A 24,205-nucleotide genomic window follows, 5' to 3' on the forward strand; every position below is an offset into this window, starting at 1 on the left:
CCAGCATGCTACAGTTTGTGGGATTGGAAAGAGTTGGACACGACTTAGTGACTGATCAACAACAAACTATTCTCAATTGTAAAATTCACTTGCAATGGTAACTCTGTGACTTAACTGGGACATTAAAGAAGGTTGATAAATGAATCATGATGCTTTGAATTACAAGCCTGAAAGTAGCTGTGTGCTTGCCACCATGGGTCTCTAGGCATGCGACACTGTACAACTTGGTTTACTTGGCTGGGGCCACTAACAGCAGGGCTGCAATTTTCAAAACAAGGCTGGGAGTGGTAGAGAGCCTGTTTTACTGGCCAACGGCATCAAGCAGTGTGGAGGACTGAGTCCTTCTCCTATGGCTGCAGCGCTCAAAAGTATCTGGACCTTCCGCTCACACCCACAGTGCCATGTATACATATAGACACACACAAACACACACACACACAAAAGGAGGGTGGACTCTGGCCATCGGGTACTGTTCTTGGGTAGAGGGGCGATTCCAAGCCCGACTTCCAACACTGTTCTGACTGCCAGGGAGGCAGCGAGATTGGGGCCACCCCCTCCACAGGGCACCCCTCACCCAGGCTACCACGTGGCATCCTGCCTCCCAACCACCCCCTAGCCTGAGAAAGCCAGTCTTCCGCTCAGCTGCACTGCCGATTTTAAGGAATCAGTTTAATCTCGTTATATCTCACTTTTCTAATCTACATGTTATCTCAAGAAAGTCTCAACTACGTACAAGCTACTCGACACCATTTTTTACAGACTTTTCAGCCTATAAGAGTATCTCAAGGAGCACTAGACTAGGAGTTGGGAGTCACAGCTTCATGTGTATCATTCACTCAAGTGCACGTGAAATACCTAATACACGCTGGGGACCAAAGATATGAAGCTGTCCAAACAAGACAGACAGGGACACAGGTTTAGCCAAGTCATTCAGTGTCTTGAGCTGAAATTAAAAGGCTTGAACAAGAAGCTCTTTCAAGTCCCTCTCTGCTCTGCTATTCTCCACTCTCCTCTATGGTGCCAAGAGGGGATCGAAGCATTCTGGAATGTTCTGCTTCCCTGAACAGATGCTATTTTTACTTCATATTCATATAGCTCAGGCTGCAGACGTGTGACTTCTCTGCACTCTGCCAAGCACGAACAACGCGTTTTCATCCCAGAGTTTAGGAGCCTAAGTGCAGCCCTAATCTAGAAGACCCACGGGCAGACATGGCTCAGGCTCCTTGGCACAGGGATGATCATGGCCGTGTTCCTTCTACAGGGAGGAAATCTGGTTCCTTGAGATCAAAACAACAGAAAAACAGGAGCAGGGTAGCCAAGGCTTCTTCACGTGTTGCCTGGGTTTGTTTGTTTATTTCTTCTTCATCAACTCGTATCATTTCTGACACTGCACTTCAACTTCCTGGACACGGCCAGAGAGAAAGGATTTTAAGAGACACTGAAGTCTGGCCAACTTCTGATTAGCCACAGTAATGAAAGAAAAGGAAGAGCACATGGCCAAAGAAAGGGGGCTCCTGCCTCCGAGGACTGCAGCGCAAAGATAATCTGTATAGGACACAGAGAAGCAGTAAGGAAACAAGTGAAAACCTTCCGTCCCCACCGCCTGCACCCCCCCAAATTCCCCTCAGATAACATTTCAGGAACACATTGGCTGGAGTTCCCAAGGGCGCCACATCCAGAAAGGGAGGCATCTACAGTCTCCACAATCAACTTGCAAATTATCAGCTCTTCAATCAATGGGGGGATAGATTTTTATAGCAATTAAACAATCTGAAGCTGTGTGGTTAGAGGTACTTACTAGTGGTTAAGGTTTTTATTAGCACATCTTAATAGAAGTTTTCTTTTTATTCCAAGCTAAGTTCAGTACTAAGCAGAAATGTCTACAGATAGAGAAGGGGAAGCTGGAGACCAGAAAGTGAGCAGAGAGGAGATAGTAAGAGTTTAAATAAAGATGCACATGGAAAAGGCTGCTGTGCTCTGCTTAGTTGCTCAGTCCTGCCTGACTCTTTGCGACCCCATGGACTGTAGCCTGCCAGGCTCTCTGTCCATGAGGATTCTCCAGGCCAGAATACTGGAGTGCGTTGACCATTCCCTTCTCCAGGGGATCTTCCCAACCCAGGGGTAGAACCTAGGTCTCGCACACTGCAGGTGGATTCTTGACCATCTGAGCCACCAGCGAAGTCCAAGAACACTGGAGCGAGTAGCCTATCCCTTCTCCAGGGGAACTACCCAACGCAGGAATCAAACCGGGTGCCCCGCATCTTTACCAGCTGAGCTACCTGGGAAGCCCTCAGAAAAGGCTGTGCCCCAGAAATAAATTAGCCAGAATCAGTGGTGCTAACAATGGGTGTCGTAGCCTCTCTGATCACAGGCACAGGCTCTCCAGATGTTACTGACACTTTACTTAGGACTGTTTCATACAAAAAACCTTCCCATCCCACCCCCTCCAGCCTCTCTGCCCTGCCCACCTGTGCTCACCCTCAGAAAGAAGCCAGGCTGCCCTGGAGAACGGTGCCTGCCGGCAGCTGGTGCAGAGAACTATCTATTGATCATCACACTTTTCGCTCCCCTCTGTTGGAATCAAAGTTGCATAATTCACCCCCTCCTCCTCTTCCCTCTGTTTCTTCTCATTACCGTCAGAGAGGGCTTAATCTGAATGCCTGAGGTCCAGGGCCAGAACCCCAGATCCTGCACTTCCCTGCCAGAGATGGAGGTAAATCATACATCCCCTCCCTGCCTCGCTCCTGTCTCTGGAAACATGGACAGAAATCCCTGCCTGCCCAGCAAGGCCTTTATGAAGCAACAGAAATGCAAGGACACCATGAACAGAATTTGTTGTTGTTGTTCAGTCGCTCAGTCTCATCCAACTCTTTGCGACCCCGTGGACTGCAGCATGCCAGGCTTCCCTGTCCCTCACCATCTCCCAGAGTTTACCCAAGTTTATGTCCATTGAGTCGGTGATGCTATCCAGCCATCTCGTCCTCTGTCGTCCCCTTCTCCTCAATCCTTCCCAGCATCAGGGTCTTTTCCAATGAGTTGGTAGCTCGCATCAGCTGCCCAAAGTATTGGAGCTGCAGCCTCTAGGGCCCATCAAATAGAAGGCACAGCCTTGCTGTGCCGCTCGCCCCCCAGCACCTGAACACTGCTCAGCTCGTGGGAACTCCAGGACTGCCATGCTCCGAAGCAGTGACCTCGACAACAGAGAACTGACAAGCCTTCCTCAGAGTTAAAGACACCATCCCAGCTCTGAACAAGCTCTCTTGTTGGACAGATGTCTGTATTTTCAGTGTGAATACCACAGGCCTCAGTGGTGGGTCAAGTGGTCCACTGGGCCCTGTATCAGCTGAAGTCACTAACGCTCACTTGCAGCAGGAAAAACTGTTCCTGACCACGGTGCCCTAAATGGTCACTGGGCTTCCTCAAGGCTCCCCGGTGCTATGGAAATTGGGCTCTGTGTTTACCAGGAGGGAACTGGCCAGCCCCTGTGAGGCTCCAAACTCAAGTGCCATCGCCCCGTGATAGAGATCTCAAAGGGGTTAATGAAATTATCTCCTCTGCCTTTTATCCCTCAGTAACAACCACAAAATGAGATAAAAATGATCCCCTGCTCCTCTAATTTAAGGCCTATTTTATTACCTTCAACCCTGATTCTCTCTCTTTTAAACAGACACGAGACCCTGAAGACCCCATCGGCCAACGGGATTAGTAATTGATGGCTTCCTCCTCCCAGCCAGTTCTCCAGAGGGCGCTTCTGTTTCCCCCATCCGGTGGGGTCACAATCAGTTCAATCTTCATGCTTCAGAGACATCCCCTTTGAAGAGGATCAAATGTTTCCCCACCCCTGCCTGGTGCTCCACTCAAAGGGGCAGCAGCCGCTTCTCACTAGAGCAGGAAGGGCAACCTGGCCAGAAAGGTTAAAGTGAGAGGAGGTCAGTGCGGTTAATTGTCCACCAGGCTCAAAGGCAGGCCTGCTCAAACAAGCACTGTGGGAGGGCCGATCGCCTCCATAAAATGCGAAGTGCACTTTGAACCCAGGAACAAGGAGGATGAGAATGGTTTCCACCAGCCTGCTGGGACTCATGGAGCTTTGGCTGTTTGTTTTCTTTTTCAGATTGTAGCCATAAAGGGTAGAAGCACTTCTCTGCAGCAACCCCACGCAGGCAGATAAAAACATGGGCGAGGTGAGCAGCAGGGCTTGCCCACCAGGAAATAAAGGAGAGGAAAGAGCAGCATCCATGTCTTTGGTGTAAAGGCAGCCAATCAAGGCTTCCTTTAGCTTTAAAGAAGGAACCTCAGAGAAGAGAATTACGAAAGCCTCAGAAACCGCTCCATCTAAAAATGCTCTGTAGCAGGGGTCCCCAACCTCTGGGATATAATGCCTGATGATCTGCGAAGGAGCTGATGTAATAAGAGAAATAAAGTGCACAGTAAATGTAACGTGCCTGAATCATCCTGAAACCCACCCCACCCCCAGTCCCCAGTCCATGGGAAAAGTGTCTTCCGTGAAACTGGTCCCTGGGGCCAAAAAAGTTGGGGACTGCTGCAGAGAAGAAGAATCATTTAAAATGCTGAAAACTTTTTCACTCTCTTTTGCCTCTCTGGAAAAGTTGCTTTTATTACCCAGTTATGCGAAGGCTTTGTTTGTGGTGATGCTTCCTAAGGCCCACTTGACTTTGCATTCCAGGATGTCTGGCTCCAGGTGAGTGATCCCAGCATCATGGTTATCTGGGTCATGAAGATCTTTTTTGTATAGTTCTGTGTATTCTTGCCACCTCTTCTTAATATCTTCTTCTTCTGTTAGGCCCATACCATTTCTGTCCTTTACTGTGCCTATCTTTGCATGAAATGTTCTTGAAGGGATCTCTAGTCTTTCTCATTCTATTGTTTTCCTCTGTTTCTTTGCATTGATCACTGAGGAAGGCTTTCTTATCTCTCCTTGCTATTCTTTGGAACTCTGGAAAAGGTCAGTTTTCATTCCAATTCCAAAGAAAGGCAATGCCAAAGAATGTTCAAACTACCACACAACTGTACTCATCTCACACACTAGCAAAGTAATGCTCAAAATTCTCCAACCCAGGCTTCACCAGTACATGAACCATGAACTTCCAGATGTTCAAGCTGGATTTAGAAAAGCGAGAGGAACCAGAGATCAAATTGCCAACATCCGCTGGATCATCAAGAAAGTAAGAGAGTTCCAGGAAAACATCTACTTCTGCTTTATTGACTACACCAAAGCCTTTGTGTGGATCACAACAAACTGTGGAAAATTCTTAAAGAGATGGGAATACCAGACCACCTGACCTGCCTCTTGAGAAATCCGTATGCAGGTCAAAGACATTGGAACAACAGACTGGTTTCAAATCAGGAAAGGAGTATGTCAAGGCTGTATATTGTCACTCTGCTTATTTAACTTATATGCAGAGTACATCATGCGAAATGCCAGGCTGGATGAAGCACAAGCTGGAATCAAGACTGACATGAGAAATATCAATAACCTCAGATATGCAGATGACACCACCCTTATGACAGAAGTGAAAAACTAAAGAGCCTCTTGTTGAAAGTGAAAGAGGAGAATGAAAAAGCTGGCTTAAAACTCAACATTCAGAAAACTAAGATCATGGCATCCGGTCCCATCACTTCACGGCAAATAGATGGGGAAACAGTGGAAACGGCGACAGACTTTAATTTTTTGGGCTCCAAAATCACTGCAGATAGTGACTGCAACCATGAAATTAAAAGACGCTCGCTCCTTGGAAGAAAAGCTATGACCAACCTAAACAGCATATTAAAAAGCAGAGACATTATTTTACCAACAAAGGTCCGTCTAGTCAAAGCTATGGTTTTTCCAGTAGTCATGTATGGATGTGAGAGTTGAACTATAAGGAAAGCTGAGCACAGAAGAATTGATGCTTTTGAACTGTGGTGTTGGAGAAGACTCTTGAGAGTCCCTTGGACTGCAAGGAGATCCAACCAGTCCACCCTAAAGGAAATCAAACCTGAATATTCATTGGAAGGACTGATGCTGAATCTGAAACTCCAATACTTTGGCCACCTGATGGGAAGAACTGACTCACTAGTAAAGACCCTGATGCTGGGAAAGATTGAAGACAGGAGGAGAAGGGGACGACAGAGGATGAGATGGTTGGATGGCATCACCGATTCAATGGACATGAGTTTGAGCATGCTTCAGGAGTTGGTGATGGACAGGGAGGCCTGGCGTGCTACAATCCATGGGGTCGCCAAGAGTCGGACTCGACTAACTGACTGAACTGAACTGAACTGAACTGATGGGAAGGCCTCCTTCCAACTCAGATCCATAGTTGTAAAAAGTCTCTAAGAAACAGAAAACAGTCATTTCATGACTGAGGAGGACATGCGAGTGATCAGAACAACATCTCCAGCCCTTTTAAAACCAACGTCTCCTGGGAAACATGTACTTATAAGTTTCTTTTCACATCAGTAACAGAATTCCCATGGTAGATAAAACCGGCCAACAAATCACAGCTGACAAGCGACCTGATCAGAGTAAAAAGTGGTTCCCAAATTATGCATCAATTATATACTGGAAGTGGGAAAAAAGCAAACTCTTGCCCAGAGATGTCAAAACTTGGCTGTAGATTTACAATGAAACTTAAACAATAATCTTAGAAATTTTTGGTTCTTAAGAAAAAGATAAGATAAAGGCTCACCTGAAGCTAAAGGCTTCACCTAGAAACACCAGACACCCAAAGGAGGACATGCCAATGTGTGAGTGGGTCTGTCAGCAGCAGTGGTCTGGGTTCACATTTACTTCAGCAGTAAAGGAACTCACTGGTCATAGTCCACAACAGTGGAGTCCGGGGCCAGCAGATCAGTTGCTGTGTCCGCTAGTTGCCTTTGCTCTGACTGCTCCCAAATGTCTGCTCTGGATACAAGGGGCCCACTCTGGACAGTGTTTTTGGATCAAGGCCAAGCTCCAAAACAGCTACATCAAAGACACATGCACACACGTGTCCTGATACACAATTTCTACTGCTGCTGGGGCATGAGCAGTCGTCAGCAAAACTTGACCAACAGTAAACACTAAATTGAAAGAAACATAAAGTTCAGACACTCTAAGGAAATTGAGGAACTCGATCACTTCTTGGACTTTCAAATTACGATGATGTAGAGTTGTGAAGATTCAGTGAGAGGGACTTCTCTGGTGGTCCAGCGGTTAAGACCCTGCGCTTCCACTGCAGGGCAGTACGGGATCAATCCCTGGCTGGGGAACTAGGACCCCACATGCGACACAGCCCCCCCACCCCCCTCAAAAAAAGATTCAATGGGAGAGCTCTCGTGAAGCATGCCTGAACACACACCAGTGCATTCAGTTACCTGACGACTTGACCTGCCTCACTTGTTTTTCTAGCCAAATTAGAATTGTTACCAGGAAACAGGGAGCACTCTGAGAATCAGAGACCTCCATGAAACTCAGCGAGTGGCTATTACTGTAAACTGATAAGCACTCCCCATGTGTTTGGCAGCATGAAGCCCACAGCACACACCACCTTGCACTCAGCTTCTGCAGGCAGAGTGCAACACAAAACAGTTGATAATATCTCAAATTCCAAAACCTACTAATAAGCTAACACTCACTCATATTTTAACACTTGGCTTTTATTTTTAACATCTGGGCTTTTAAACTGTAATTAGTTTCTTCACTTATCTTTCAAGTTATGATAGACAAGCTGGAGTCCATGGAGATGAGAGATCCCTGGGCAAGTTGAACCCCTCTCTCTATTTAAGACCTAGGAACCTTGAAGATGAACGGGTGAGAGTCCAATTCCCTGCACTGCTTTGCCTTTCACTAATCTCTCCCGCAGGCAGCTGTATATGGATGGGGCTCAGCACTAGGTGGAAGAAACCGTGCTTTCCTGCATGGGACTAGTTGGCCCGTACCTCTCCTAAGCTGTGGAAAGCACACACAGGAACCAGAAGACAACTTCATCCTCCTTGTGTTCATGCTGCACACACCCAAACAAAGCAACTGGAAAGACTGGACAATGAGCAGTGTTCATGCAGTGGCAGGATAAGAAGGCAGGAGCCAACACTCGAGACATGCATGAGAGTGGTCTTTGGTCAGGTTTAAGTTCCCCCCGCCCCAGCTGCACCCTAGCTTCTCTGAACTCAGCCCCTGGTCAGTTCCTGAAAGGACCCAGGCCCCATTCTCGCTCCAGATGCAGGTGAGTCACTGCCCATGGGGTTGCTACTCCCAACCAACAGGATGAAGGAAAATCCCCTCCAGGCAATCGGTGTGTCTCTCAAAGGTCCCAGCGAACTAAGGGGGACATGGAAATGCAGGATTGAAAACTTTTTATCAAAATTATTTAAACTGTACTTTAGAAATAGTTTTATTTCCTCTGAGTTGTAGATTGGTCAAATCTATTGTTTGCTCCATTACTGCCCATAAAATCAGTTACAGGTTCAGTCCCGAGGCTACCCAGGGCTCCCAGGGGCTGGTGGACAGGACAGGTGTCTCTTCCCAGGCAGCCAAGGGGGCTGGCGGCTCAGGACCCCAGGCTGTCAGTTAACACCTTAATGACAATGACACAAAAACCCCTGACTTCTTATCCTTTTCAACAGGGGTAAGAATCTGAACTCCTGCCGACTTAACATATTATGACAAATTCTCAATTACCCATGGTAATGTGAGCAAACAGCCATGTAATGAATCCAAAAAGGCACTCTACACCTCAGTTCACTGGCTTAGGAATACTGTATCATCTTTTGGTGCTGGGGCCTCAGGTTTGCTTATTAGGGCAATTTTTTCTTCTCAGACGAACACTCACTCATTCACCGGAAGTCTGTTCCATGCCAGGAACCACAGGAAATGGTAGCAAAAAGAACTCACAGACCAGAGGAAAAGATGTGTTCAAACAAGCAAAGTAGAGCTCCCCACAGGCTCATGCTGTGGGTTGTGTGAGTGGAGGCAGCGAGGCGTTCCGCTGGAAAGGACTGTGCTCCGAATACCCTCTCCTTCAGACAGTTTGTAAAAACAAGCGGAATGTGGGCTGAGTTTTAAACGAGGAAAAGGAATTCTAAACTACCAACTCAAAGGGAGAGGAGAAGGGTGCCCAGCAAAGAGTACTGGGTGGCCAGCAACGCCCAGGAGAAAGCCAGGCAGGTCAGTGAACATTGTCATCGGATAACTCAATGGGGCAGGTGACCACTTCATACCTTTCTTAGAGGAGCTGCCTTAAATATTTAAGGGTTTTCTTTTTAATGCATGCGGTGGTTATCAGAGTGCATGGCATGGCTCAAGTTTTCCCACAAGCAGCCAGAAAATGAAACAACCCCTTACCTGTATGGGGAGGAGCGAAGATAAGGGTATGAAGAGAGTGGTCCCTGATGGGATATAAAAACCACAGGCCAGCTGTGAACTCTAGTGTGCTTCCCAGGTTCCCTGAAAAACAACAGGAGAGGGCCTTTTTGTTACCTTGGAATAGCCAGTCCTTGAACAGTCCCAGTAAAGACCCACAGATCCTGCCTAAGGCTCCTTGGTCTCAGAGCAGAAAACCTGACTGTCACTCGGCCAAGGGGTTGGGTCAGAGAAGTGGGTGAGAATCCTGGTGTTTAACTCAGCGGGAGGGTAACAGTAAGCCAGGCGCTAACCCAGTTGTGTCTTGGTTTCCTCCCCTGCCAGGGCTATCTCACAGAATGATCTAGAAGGTCTTCAATGCCTGGGCACCATGCCAAGCCTGGAGTCACATGAATGACCATGTCACGGGTTTCCTGCCCTCAGGGAGCTGACAGTCCACAGAGACAGGGAAGTAAATGGGCAGTAATCACGATCTTGATGCAGCTGAGAGGAGCTGAAGTGAGGAAAATAGGAGATGACGTGGAGACTTTGCAGAGGCAGCTGCTGATCCCAGAGAGGTCGAAAGGCACTCCCCAGAGCAGGTGATGGCTAAGCTGAGGTCTGATAAGTAAGAGTTGACCAGACTGCAGCATACCAGGCAGAGCAAACAGCAAAAGAGGTGCCCAGGAAGCAAGAAGAACCTAGTGAGTTCACAAGCGCAAGGAGTATTTCAGAGCCCAAGGGGGAGACTGGAGGTCATTTTAAGAGAGTTTGGACTTGCTCTTAAGGCCAATGGGCAGCCCATGAAGGATCTCCTGTAGGAGAGTGGCATGGTCCAGAAAGCTTTCTGCAACATCAGAGAGAAGGAACTGGAAGGAGGCAAGGAATGCCACATCCCTGGTCTGCTGTGGAGCCGACCAGGAGAGAAGGCCTTGGGGTAAGAGGACAGGGCTAGGGCTCCCGCCATGAACCAATGAACCACTGGTTCTGAGTTACAGCCGCCTCCAGCGTTAGGTGATTCCACCCCGGCAGGCGCCCCTCCAGGAACAGTCCGCCTGTCCCAACACACCCTCCAGGAAATAGAGGGACGCCTGGTGTCACAGTGGTTCTTGACATGTGTCCTTAGACCAGTGGCTCTGGTATTACCTGGGGACATGTTGGAAAAGCCAACTCTCGGCCGACCCCAGACCTAGAGACTCCGCATCTCGGGGAGTGGGGCCCAGCCCCTGTGGGTTGTAACCAGGCTCCAGGTGATTCTGATGCTCTGCCCAAGGCAGCAAGCACTAAGACAGGGACAGTGCCAGTACCAGGGGCCAGAGGACAGGGGACAGAGCTAGCCCGGCCTGGTACCTCAACAGCGCCAGCATGTGCAAGGCCTTGCCCTCTGCAGGGCCTGTGATGTCCATTTATGCTTAAAGGGAAATATACAAGTGGGTTTTATTGATGCTTAGAACTGTTCCTAGCCCTGTGGACCACCGGGAGGAGTACGCAGGCCCACCTCTGGGTGGAACAGGGTGCTTTGGGAGAACTCCACTTCCCTAAGAAATGCCCCACCCTCTTCTGCTGCCCTTGTTTGTTTCAGGCAAAGGAAACCCCAGCTACAAGTTTCTCCTGCAGCCTCCAGACACAGACTCTGACCACTCCAGAAAAGCAACAGTGAAGCTCCCGTGGTTTTATCGAAGGGTCAAGTTTCTTTCTGGAGCATGGAACAAACTCTGTGGTTACAGAGCTCCCAGGGCCAGAAGCCATTCCAGGCTGAAAAGGGATCCATTCGTTGCCTTTCTCTTTGAATATCTATCTTCTCTATAAGAAAGAAAAAAAATTTACCCCTCCCCACCAAAACAAAACAAAACAAAACAAAACATGTTTCTGTAAAGACCAAGCAGATTCTCACATGCTTCCTTTTGTTTCTATAGCCCTTACTTTTCTTCATAAAAGGCTGGAAAATGGGGTCCGAGACATAAAAACAATGTTCATGCCTACCAAGACCATGGAGACATGCTGCCACTTTAGTTACACTCAGCTGCTGGGGGGTGCCCCTCTGGCCAAGGCCACAGAGAGGGGGCTAAGCTGCAGGGCCTTGTAACAGGCCAAGGAACTCAGTGCGGTCTGGGGGCCAGTGAAGACCCCACACGCCCAGCACACAAGGAACGCTGCAGAAATCCCCACTGCCTTCCCTGGGGTCTGCACCCCACGTCTGCACACTCCAACTCTCCAGGTTCACTTGGAGAGCAGAAACCTTCCTGCCCCACTGAGGGCCATTTCCCAGTCAGTTTTGAGGAGAGCTTAACTCTTCAGAGACCCCGTGCCACCTGGAATGTGCTTTAGGGTATAGTCTCTCTCTCTTATATCTGCAAACAATATTTACAGCTCCTGGCTGCCTAAAAGAAACTCTGGTGCCCAGCTGAAGCTTGTCTGAGTGGTTCAGATTTTCAGAACAGTGTGGAGATGGCAGGGAGAGACAACCTCCTCACTTGCCTCTGCCCACCGGGTGCCCGCACCTGGCAGGACCTTTCACGTGTCCCATGTGCCTATTCATTCTGTCCTCTACATGCTGCCAGCCACGCTGAAGACAACGACTGTTTCGCCATCTCCCTGCCAAGACTGTAAAGCTCTGTAAGTAGCCAACTAAGTGCACATTAAATAAATGACACAAACATACAGATTCAACTAGAACAAGAATTTCAGGCCTGGATTCATCCCCTCACCTCCTCTCACCCAAACAAGTGAAATGACTTGCCCAGGCCACAGAGCAACTAACGGTTGGGAGAGGCTGCACACGGTTCTCAGTGCTTCCTCACATTCACAGGCTGTGTTCCCATCTTTCCTGGGCACCTGTAAACCGTCATCTCTTGCAGACCAAGGCATTTTATTTTTGATAAGAAAAACTTCATTTGTGTGTGTTTTTGAGCTCCTGCCCAAGAACACAGAGGACCATCTTGTGAATCTTAAAATTTGGGGCAATGAACGCAAATTGAGGACATGAAAGGGACTCTGGGGGTAGCAGGGTCAGGAAATGGCTGTGGGTGGGAGAGTGGGTCAGTCTTCGTAAAAGTTCCCAGAGTCTGGTCCCTGGCATGTAACAACACTTGTAATTTCTCTACTGGTCAAGCAGTGTGGCAAAAAGACTCTCCCTGCCATCTCCACACTGTTCTGAAAATCTGAACCACTCAGACAAGCTTCAGCTGGGCAACAGAAGGGCTGGGTTCAGAGTTTCTTTTAGGCAGCCAGGAGCTGTAAATATCGTTTGCAGATATGAGAGAGAGAGACTATACCCTAAAGCACGTTCCAGGTGGCATGGGGTCTCTGAAGAGTCAAGCCCTCCTCAAAACTGACTGGGAAATGGCCCTCAGAGGGGAAGGAAGGTTTCTGCTGCTGGCCAAGTTCTCCTGATAAGCAGGTACAGAGCCTGGATCATTTCCTGAATGTCTCTCTCAAAATTTAATAGACTGGGGGGAAAGTGTAACATAATCTCAAGCTCAATTACAGTGTTTAATCTTAACTTTCCTATCCGGATCATCTGACTTTCATTACAACTGGTCAGGAATATGCGAAATGGCCACATTAGATACAAAGAAGGGTGCCAGGTGCAGAGACAGTGAAGCCCCTATTACACACAAGTTGAGGGAGAATGACTTCTGCCTAGAGCCCTCCCAGGTGTCCTGGGCTCCTCCGGACACCTGAGCTGCCCTGCATGGTGCCTCCAGTCGTCCTTGATGGCCCTGCCCCAGCCCTGCTCCGCTCACACAGCACCCCGTGTGAGTCCACCCCGTCAGAATCCACTCTCTTCACACCCTTATCTTCACTGGCATTTTATGAAACTATTCTTGTTAAGGGCTTCCCTGGTGGCTCAGCTGGTAAAGAATCTGCCTGCAATGTGGGAGATCCGGGGTCGATCCCTGGGTCAGGAAGAGCCCCTGGAGGAGGGACCAGCTACCCACTCCAGTATCCTGGCCTGGAGAATTCCAAGGGGTTGCAAAGAGTCAGACATGACTGAGTGACTTTCAATTCACTTCCCTTCCTGTTAAGGCCTAAGTAATCAATGTAGTACCTGTTCTATGGATGCTTACATGTTGAATAGGACATTTAAAGAGAACCATTTCACCCAAATTCCTCTAATGGTAAAATTCTAGGTATTACAGTAAGTGAACTCTAGATTTTGGAAACAGAGCCCCTTCCACACTCCTCCAATCCCACCATACTGACCATTTCCCACTTCATTTGTTTCATAAGCTGACCCTGCCCCTACGGTGGAGGTAAGACAGACCCTGCTTTGGTAGAAATGGAGGTTAACATTGACACAATATGTGCAAAGTCCAACTCCTCAGTCTGTCAGTTCTCCTAGGTCAGAACCAAATTCTGTGGAGGATGACGGACCCTTCTCCATTCATTTCAGGTCAGCGCTTACTTAGGAAGGGAATTCGCTAACATTATCTCCAGTCTGAGCCCAAGCAGGGGAGAGTGTGGGAGAAGTCGGCCTCAGGACATTCCTCTCCCTGTAGGAGCCCACAGTGCATATTCCTGTATCTCCAAGAATGTCCCAAAGCATTTAATAATCAGTGTCTGTAACACCTTCCTAAAAATAACTGCTTCAGAACTGACTCTTACACTGTTGACAAAGGACTCTCTGACTTGGTTCCATCCAAGATTAGAAAGAGTCCTACTGTAAGAATGAAAACATGTGTCAAGATAAAAACTGAAGTGGGTCCAATGGGACAAAAGCCAGCCCGTCACAACCAAGTATCTGAGAGGCCAAGAAAAAAACAGGTAAGGGAGGCCCTCAGACATGGCTGATAACACAAGCTCAGATAGACAGGTTTCCAAATTGATGCTTCTCGAAACTGGGATTTCAAGAACCTGCCCAATTATAAAAACCATCTAGAGAGTCTATTTAAAAAATTCAGATTCCCAGGACCGGTACCAAACCAACCTACTCAAAGCTCCAGGGTGGGGTCTGAAACATGTCCAGGGAGTACCAAGCAGAGGGCCAGGCGAGTATCACAAGTAACATTCCATAGGAAACAATATGTAACTTTTTACAACATTGTAGTCATATAAATTAAAAGTGATAAGGTCTGTGAGAAAAGGCAGGCTCAATTGGAGGAAGTCAGAGCCTTCTTTATGTAGTTAAAATTATGGAACATAATCATCAAGTAATGAGGAAGTCGATTTAATTAAAACATAGCAAAACCACACCCTCTCCCTTTAGCGTAACCATATTCCACCTGGAAGACCATCCACGACCTCCCTCCCACCCTAAGGGTGGAAGGCAAGCCCCGCACAGCTGCCTGGGGCTGTCGGAGACCGCGCTGGCAGTGACAGGGCCGAGGGCCCTCAGTGCAGTCCCAGCAAAGAGCAGCCCCAAGGAGCAGCCATCAGGCTCTCAATCAGGACCCACCGTGCCCGCCTGCTCGGGCCTTCACAGGGCTCAGCCTCTAGCTGACCGTTCCGCAGCCTTCGTCGTGGTCCAGCCTCACATGAGGCCTTGCTCCTCCAAACCTGCTCCACAGGACCAGCAGCACCAGCCTGACGGGAGCACGACAGCAATGCAGAATCCCAGGCCCCACCTGCGCCTGCTTACTCAGAATCTGCACCTTAACAAGATTCCAGGCTCTTCCTGCATCCATTCAAGTTTGAGAAGCCCCGCTTTAAAGCCTGCAGAGGGCCTCCATGAGGATTCTCACCCACCTGGGGAATACCCAGCTCGCTAACCCACCCACTTCGGCTCCAGCCTCTGAGAGGCCTTCTTCCCTCACAATCCTTACTCAAGTCTTGTCAGACTCGCTTTGTCTCAGGGCCAGATCACTGTCAGCAGAGCCCAGGGACAGCTGACAATCCAAAGTCCAACCTTAGGGAGTTAAAAGGAGGTGGTAAGTAGTGACCGTCTCCTACATCCTCATCTGGCTCCTCCATCTGTCTGCCTCCCTGAAGAGGCAGGAACGTGGACCCTGTGACCGCAAGTCAGTAGAGACAATTCAAAGTCAAATAACACTGTGGAACGCGGGCTCTTTGGGTCCCAGCACGATATTAATGAGGTTGAGGTCACAATCAGATTAGCTTCCTCTGTATCTTGGCACGGACTCCAGCCCTCTGCCCACCTACAAAGGCTGAGGCGCCCCTGGTTACTACGAGGAGAAGGGCTAGGAGAGGCTGAACAGAGCAGTGTCAGAAAAGAACACAAAGATCTTGGATGGCTGGCAAGCAGAATGAATGGAGGAGTGACACTCAGCTCATAGGGGTGGCTGACGTGACAGATGACGGGTGAGAGCCCAGGACCATCAAGCAGGCTGAACAATACACATCGGGATGAGAAAGCTGAAAGCTGACAAGAAGAAACGGGAAGTCCTACCGTCAAGATTTTAAAAAGCAAGTACCCATATGGAGGCTAGGGGAAATCTAACTTAATGACAGTTCTTATTTGAAAAGGTTTAAATTTTTTTTAAAAAATGCAAGTTTTGGGGACTTCCCTGGGGGTCCAGTGGCTAAGAGTCCACACTCCCAACGCAGGAGGCCCAGGTTCGATCCCTAGTCAGGGAACGTGCTGCAACAAAGACTCGATGCAGCTCAATAAATAAAAGATTTTTTTTTTTTAATGCAGGTTTTGTTGACTAATGTAGTAGCTAAGAAAGCTAACATATTTAGGGCCCATAGATCAAGGGGAGCAGTGGTCCCTGTGTAGCATAGCGACTGTACTATCCTCAACTGACGCCCGGCCACCTGTCCACACACGTGTATACACCACCTGCACACTTCTTCCTGACTGCCACCTCTTGGATTCTTACTTCTCAGCGTGGCTGGCCTCTGTACCTGACTACTGCTTTTTATGGCTTTGGCTTATAGTTTAAACATCCCTCATATCAGCTTAGCTCTATTTGATGCCACCCTTTCTTTACTAATCAAGAAAAGAACTACAGATCTAAGCACAAACTGGGAAAAGCACATTAAAAAAAAAAAAAAAAAAAAAACAAGACAAGACAACCTAAGCAACCTGTTTACCAAAAGGATTTGACTCCCAAAAGACCTACAGTCACCTGTGTAAGCAGGTACCCCAGAGTACACATTACAGCATGGATCTGTGCAGAATCAGTAAATAGGTCAGTAAATTATGAGCTTCCAGTACAGAAAAGCCCTGAAAATGGCTACTATATGGATGAGCAACAGACAGAGTAAATATCTGTTTAGACATACTGCCCTATGTAGAATCATCTTCTAGGAATGGTGTGATGGTTTCATTGCTCAGTAAGTGTCCAACTCTTGCAACCCCATGGACTATAGCCCGCCAGGCTCCTCTGTGGGATTCTCCAGGCAAGAATACTGGAGTGGGTTACCATTCCCTCCTCCAGGGGATCCTCCCGACCCAGGGATCGAACCTAGGTCTCCTGCACTGCACGTGGTCTCTTGCACTGTAGGCAGATTCTTTACTGACTGAGCCACCAGGGAAGCCCCAGGAATACACAGGTAGCCATTAAAAAAAAAAAAGATGGATGTGATTTTAGATCGTTTCTCAACTTGTGAACAGTGTTTTCCTTAAGTGCTTATTTCATATACAAATGGTAGTCATTTATACACACAAAAACACTGCTTACTGGGAAGTTTGTACTTGCCAGATTGGCCAGCATATTCTTCCTAGTTTTAGAAAATGTGATTCCTAGGGGTGAGAAAAAAAGTTATAAAATTTTCAAAGGTAAATTTGTCTGGAGTAGTAAGTGCATCGTGCATGGCTTACCTGAAGATTAAAAGAGACTACTGTCTATGCAGTTATGGGAATCTTTAAACAACTGGCTAACTGTCTCCAAACTGGAAAGTGACTTGTGAAATTCAGCCCAACAGCAGCCCACCTCAGGAGAAAGGAAGCTTGAACTTCAGGTGCCCTTGACAACACAGCACAGTGTGGAAAGAAAGAAAATGCTGAACAATAGAATCAGCAGAGGAAAGACAATCCCTTTAATTTTCCGGGAATGTGAGGAGGTTGATGCTAAAGGGATATTTAAGATCTCACTGCTGGCTTGAGTTCTGCTAAACAACTGAAAACAGAAAAAAACAAAAAACAAAAAAACACCAAACCTCACACATCAGTATATTTATACACATATATAGGTAGGTATTTAATTCGGTACCTATCGATCAGACACATTTAGATATAAAAGTGAAATGCCTCTTAGATCACACTTCACAATGTTTATGAAACATACAAAGGGAACCGATGGGAAGGAGTGGGTTCTTCCCTACTGTTGGGAGGAAGGTGCCCCATTCTGGCCCTGGGTCACAGAACTCAGTCCTGGTTATGTTCCTCCACAACTACATTTGCAACAAATAGGAATTTCAAGTCTTCGTAAAGACAGAGACCGACTTTACCATGGATGTAGCACTGCCATAAGGAGGTATGCAGCACTGTGGCCAAAACTGCCGATACAGTGTTTTGCGCAAAGAACAGAAAAAAACACCAACAACTGTTTTGTTCTAGTTTTTTTTAGGTAGCATGCTATTTTTTAAAAATCTGAAAAACAGAAAAATAAAGAAAATAGTCATCTGTAACTCTGAGTCCAAAATAATCAGAATTTTAGCCTACCTCCTTCAGAATGACGTCAATCATCAGACTGACGATGACTAATAATTCCACTGACTGTACCCTAAGTCCACAACAGTAAGAGGAGTAACAGCTAAACACAAATCAAATAGCATGCCTGCCCTTTAACAGGTCTTCACTGGGCCCTACTTTGCACATGTATGTTTATTACACAAATGAAATGAAATTCAAATTAACAGCCTCTTGAGGGCCATATTGTGTATGTGCTAAGTCACGTCCAACTCTTTGTGACCCCATAGACTGTAGCCCGCCAGGCTCCTCTATGGAATATTCCAGGCAAGAATATTGGACTGGGTTGCTATTTCCTACTCCAGAGAATCTTTCCAACCCAGGGATCGAACTCACATCTCTTGAGTCTCCTGCATTGGCAGGCAGGTTCTTTACCACTAGAGCCATGTAGGAAGCCCTTAGGGCCACGTGGTAACTTCAAAATAGGAGGCAGATAAGCCTTGTCCCAGGTAGACATGGAAACAATAGCTCTCCAAGTATTCAATACAAGTTCTCAAGGTGCCTACAGACTCGGTTCCCAGAGAAACTCTTCTCCTGGCAGATGACCAGTCCCACTGCAGTAGGAAGAGTATGTTCCAGACTATCTTTTCTTCTTTATTTTTAAATTTTTTAATTGAAGGATAATTGCTTTACAGAATCTTGTGGTTTTCTGTCAGACATCAACAAGAATCAGCCATAGTTACACTCATGCCCCCTGCCTCCCGAACCTCCCTCCCATCTCCCTCCTCACCCCACCCTTCCAGTCTGTCACAGAGCCCCTGTTTGAGTTCCCTGCAGACTCTCTCTTCTTAAGAAGGACACTAATCCCATCCTAGGGGCTCCACCCTCGTGATTTCATCTAAACCAAATTACCTTCCCAAGATGCCCCCTCCAAAGACCATCACCATGGGGGTCAGGGTTTGTACCGAGGAATTCTGGGAAGAACACAGTCTATCTGGAATATGCGGATGTCCTGGGGGTGGCAGGTGATCAAATGTATCAATTGTACATGCTAGCTATTAAATATGTTCAGAGCCATCCTATGTACATTCCTCTAGACTATCTCGGTTCAAAACAACATAAACAGATCTCACCAAGTCGGCAAAATAACACCAGTAAGGCTCTGGTCATTGAAGGCCAAAGTTAGGGGCTTGATTAGCCCCTGTCAGGCTAATTGAAAGGATGAAAGAGAAAAATTCAGTTACAAGGACACAGATTACTCTCACCCTGAACACTATTCAGTAAACCTCAAGAGGCCAGTCAACCAGTGACCACTACTGTAAAAATAACTCCATCTTTCATCTCCACTTCCAGACTTCTCTTCCCTATGTGAGGATCCAATGTTCTGGTGGGCATCTCTCCCCAGAAGGCTCACAGCTCAGCTGTGGAGTCAATGAACTCACTCCTCACCATCTCCCCAAACTGAGGCTCACCATAGCTGCTCATCTCAGTGAAAGGCGCCATGTCCCACCCCAGTCATCCTGGGCTCCCTCTTACTAACAGCCCAGCCCTTAGTAAGGCAGTGTGGTCCACCTCTCCAGGCCCCTCCCACTTTCCCTCACCAAGTCCCACCAGGATTCCTACACGAGCCCCCCAGCTCACCTGCTATTCCCAGCCCTGGCCTCTTGCCATCGAGCCCACCTAGAGTTCCTTGTAAAGCACAGCCTGATCACATCAATCACCTGCTTCAACAGGTCAATTCACCTGCTCATTCCCCATCTTCCATACAGCTTTCAAGATGAAGTTCAGACTCCTCAGCTCAGCATCCAAGATCCAGCACCCACAGGGACTTCCCCACACAACTTTGCCTTGAGTCCAAACAACTACTCTCAGTGCCCTGATGACCTTGTACCATTTGAAGCTTTCAGACTCCAGACATATGCATTCTTATTGTACCAGGTATTATTGCAACCTTAAAAGTAATGGGAAAACAAACAACCTTGAAGGTACATGAGGGACCAACTATCCACTCTTCCCTTTACTCTCGGCCCTGCCTCCTATCAGCTTCCCAGGTGGTGCTAGTGGTAAAGAACCCGCCTGCCAGTACAGAGTCAACTATTTAAGTATCAGACCAGGCTTCTCCTGAACACAATCTGGGTTTTATTTTCCCTGGGTCAGATCAGATCTAACCTTTGATTCTTTCTTTGCCTTTCTAAGGCTGTGAAGTCTCACTTCTGAGTAAAACCCCGACTTGTTCTCCTGGCATATTGGCTGGTGATTCTACTTAAATAAGACACATACTTTATTATAAAGCACAGAAAGAAACAGGCCCCCTTTTCTTCCTTCTCCCTGTAGAGGACCCATAAGACCAGCTGCCCACAGCCGCCATCCCCAGCCAGATCACCTCCCTCCAAGCTGGGTGGCTTGTGGAAGACCAGCATGCCCAGCACACTGCTTTCCCAACACAGGCACTTCGAAACAAAACGAGAGCTCCTCTCGTCTACGGAGCTCCTTCCCACACCGAGTCTGCTTCTCCAACCAGCATGAGCGCTCTGTGAGTGGAGAGGCCTGCTCCTGGTTTCTGTTACCAGACGTCAGAACAGAGCCTGGCCCACCAGAGAGGTTAGTGGGTATCTGCCGAATGACTGGATAAAAGACTGGATGAATGAGCAAACCGGCATGCCCCCTCCCCCCAAATTAGAAAAGCAATATGCAGCATAGCTCCCCAGCTCCAAAAATTACTGTTTTGCTAAGAATGTCTTTTGTTGATTTGGCAACCAGGTACAACCTTAGGAAGACCTGGGCAATGGACTATTAACCCCAAGACATTCTTTGAAGGTGTTGTTTGGAATAAATTCTTAAGATCAGGTATTTGTTTGCTATTTGTATCTTTCTAAGAGCAATGAACTCTGAGTAAAACATTGTTTTAGAATTTCCAAGAGAGACACCATGTCCACTTTTTTCCTCAAATAAAATGTCTATATTTACTTTGGTGGGACCTGGGATGGTGCCCTTGCAAAGGGGCAGTAAGGCTGAAGTTGCAGGCCACAGCTGTCTCAGGTCCTCAGACCCACATGGAACCTGCACTACATATTCCTCACAACTGGAGTCCCAGCAAAGGCTGACCTGAGTGGCCAAGGGGATGAAGCCTACAAGTTCCAGAAAGATCAAACGTGTCTGACAGTGGGCTGCTGGAGGCACAGGGACAGCCTCAAGTGATGCCAGCCATCAACCACCCTGGTAACCTGGCTCTTTGAATGGCACTGCTTTTTCCTGGGCATGTGAAGTACTAGACAAACACCATTACCATTTTCGGAGCACTTACTCAGTGTGATGCACCACCCTAAATTCTATATAAAAGTACATAATCACAGTTAAACTTCAAGGTGATTCTTTGACTTGACCTTTATCACCATTTCACAGACATAGAAATCAACGCTGAGAGAAATCAAATAACTTGTCCCAGGTTCCGGTAGTAAGTGACACCTCTGGGAACCCAATAGTCCCAATCTGTATCTCCTATATTTCGGTCTCCTATTTTGTCAATTCTTTGCAATAAAGAAGTTGTGTTTGTGAGTGTGTGTGTGTTTCAGTTGTGTCCAACTCTTTGCAACCCTACGGACTGTAGCCTGCCAGGCTCCTCAATCCATGGGGATTTTCCAGGCAATAACACTGGAGTGGTTGCCACTTCCTCCTCCAGGGGATCTTCCCCACCCAGGGATCGAACCTGTGTCTCTTATGTCTCCTGCATTGGCAAGCCTGTTCTTTACCACTAGCGCCACTTGGGAAGCCCAATAAAGAAGTTGAGAAGCTGTATATGTTGTGCACTAAAAATGGGTAGTTTTCTATATATTTTCTATCTTCTCCTACCTTGGACTTTTCCTCCCTGCCCTTCCTAAACACTGCCTGCAGTAAAATCCCTCTAGTCAGTCAATCCGCACATCTGAGGCCCATCCGTGTGCATAAATAGCATATACTACTTTTTCCAGAAGGCACTTGTTTTGTTCTAATCCACAAAGATTCGTTTTTTTCTTCCTAAAGACAAACTACTGGTTCGTGTATCATGACACAAATTATATTAGATTCAAGAATGTTCATTTGCAGTGTAATTATTCTTCCTAATTGGACTGCTCTGAAGATAAACGATTTCCCCTCCCCACTCCCATCCTGCAACACACACTGTCTTTTTCCCTGGAGTAAAATGTTTGCTGCACCCTTTGCAAACACACCACAACAATCCACACGATCTGCCCTCTGTCTGACCACTCAGGAAAAATATTATTGTAACACTGGGTTTTATCTGGTATTATCTCAAACTCCTCCAACATTATTTTCTCAGAATCAGATCTCTGACAAAGATTAATAACAAGCCTATCACAGTATGATAGCAAAACGAAATGAGAATTTTGGCTTTTCTTTCTTTTCCCTATCTTTAAAACATTTCATCTCCCTACCCATCAGCATGTGTTTCCTATCTCTTATATTTGCAAGGGAGAAGTCGTTTTTTTAAAGAGGACCAGTAGCAAAGAGTCAGGAATACCCGGGAAAGAGCAATACCAAGGTAATTAGCATCCGTCATCGCTCAAACCTGGCGCGGGTGGAGCGCTCAGGCGAGTGGGTGAAGCAAAAAGCAACGTGCGGACAAGAAACGTCTCTCGCAACTCAACTCGATTACTCAGGTTTAACTCCCAGCGGCCGGCTCTAACACACCCCGCCCCCCGCCCCCCATACGTCTGCCCGCTCTGGCTCCAACACAGACTTGTCTATAGAGGCCGCTTTGCGATTTCAAATTGAAGGTCTACTTTTATATGTGGGTCACTGGTGGCAATCTAGATGCACGCACAGGATCATAGTATCCACAAAATACAGGAAATGACCCGGGTGGGAGTGAGGATGGGGGTGGGGGGTGAGATTTCGTCTTTCCTCTCAGTTACTCCCATTGAGGAAACCAGCTGAAGGATTCTCATAAAACTCATGACCCTCCTGAAACAAGAGAAAAGGTGAACAGGATGAAAGAAAACGCTTTCTCCCTTCTGAATTCAAAGGACCTAGACCGCTGAATGAAAGAGGGGGAATCGCACACACACAATTTCGTGCCTGAAAACATCCAGAAACCCGTACGAGTCTCCCCCGGTCCTTGACCCCATCCCCTGAGCTCAACCCAGCCCGCCCAGATGTGGTCTTCCCCCTCCACGCCCACCTCTCCCCCTCCTCCAGCCCGCACCCCCGATCCCTGCGCTGCCCACAAAAATGCAGCCCAGATCTGAGCAGCCGCTGACGTCTGCGGCCGGCTTGACCCAAACGCCGCAGGCTAGGCCCGCGCGGGCGACCACCGGGCGGCCCCGGGCGCCGAGTCCGGAGTCAGCTGCACCCGGGACCCGCGCGCCGGCCGAAGCACGCCTGCGGCGGCGAGAAAGCTGGGCTCGCGCCGACTTCCCGGCAAATCATCTTTCCAGGCACAACTTTTTTTCCACTTCTGCGGCGGGCGGTCGCGGCTGCCAGAGCCGAAGCGGCGTTCCCTCCTTCCCCAGCGTCCGGCACCCGTCCCGCCAGCACCTCCCCGGCCCCAGTCCGCCCTCCGCGCGGGCTCGGTGGGCGCTGCGCCTGGTGCCCCGCGGGCCGAGGCTGCACGCCGGCCCCGCAGCTCCGACTCACCCGGTCCCGGCTCGGCGTCCCCGGCTCCCCGTTACGCCTCCCCGCAGCCACCTCTCGGTCTCTCCGGCCCCGCCGGGCGCGCGGGGAAGAAGGAGGAGGAGGAGGGCAAAGGGAGGAGGGAGGAGGCGGGAGGAGGGGGCGCGGGAGGGAGGGAGAGGGTCCCGGGCGCGGGAGGAGGCGGCGGCGAGGCGAGAGCGCCGACCTCGGCCGCAGCGGGGCTAGCAGGCTGGGAGGGGACGGAGGGGCGGGGGCGGAGAAAGGAGGAGGCCGCCGAGCCTCCCTGCCCAGGGCCCGGCCCCACGCCGCCGCCCAGTCACCATCGCCGCCGAGCGCTGCTCCCGGCCGGCGTCCGGGGAGGGGTCGGGCTCGGGGCTCTCCCGGCGTGGGGCGGGGCGGACGGCCGAGGCCCCGCCTCCGGGGCGGAGTGTCCCGCGGGGCCCCGGAGGTGTGGGCGCAAGGGGATCCCCGCGAGGAGGGGCGGAGGCTCGGGGGCCTGGGAGCCGGTCCCTGCGCCCGTCGGGCTGCGGCGGCGCCTCCCCGAGTCCGGCGCGAGTTCCCCCAAGCTGGGCCCGGGGAGCTCCCGGCGCGGTTTCGGAAAACCGTCTTTCGGAGTCGGGAGAGCGCGCTCCGCCCGGCCGGGGGAGGCGGGGAACCGCGGAGTCGGAGTCGGGGGTGAGACGGCTGGCCTTGGGGCTCCCGGCGCAGTTCCCCAGGTG

The 24,205-nt window shown here is 48.9% G+C and overlaps 1 protein-coding gene across 5 annotated transcripts in view; it reads right to left on the bottom strand.

The window, feature by feature from the left end:
• The window catches only part of LHFPL2 (LHFPL tetraspan subfamily member 2), a 279,198-nt gene that overhangs the window by 143,804 nt on the left and 111,189 nt on the right, over positions 1-24,205 (bottom strand). For 2 of the 5 annotated variants that reach the window (XM_081505985.1, XM_081505988.1), the window contains exon 2: positions 9,323-9,424. The gene's annotated coding sequence lies outside the window, so the exon portion shown is untranslated. Of the gene's footprint in view, positions 1-9,322; positions 9,425-23,489; positions 23,900-24,205 lie in introns of those variants that run through there. The other 3 variants (XR_014058468.1, XM_081505987.1, XM_081505986.1) reach the window with 3 other exon arrangements.

The sequence above is a fragment of the Giraffa tippelskirchi genome, chromosome 7 (assembly GCF_054371585.1).
Source record: "Giraffa tippelskirchi isolate mGirTip1 chromosome 7, T2T-mGirTip1v1.2.pri, whole genome shotgun sequence".
NCBI classification, from domain to species: domain Eukaryota; kingdom Metazoa; phylum Chordata; class Mammalia; order Artiodactyla; family Giraffidae; genus Giraffa; species Giraffa tippelskirchi.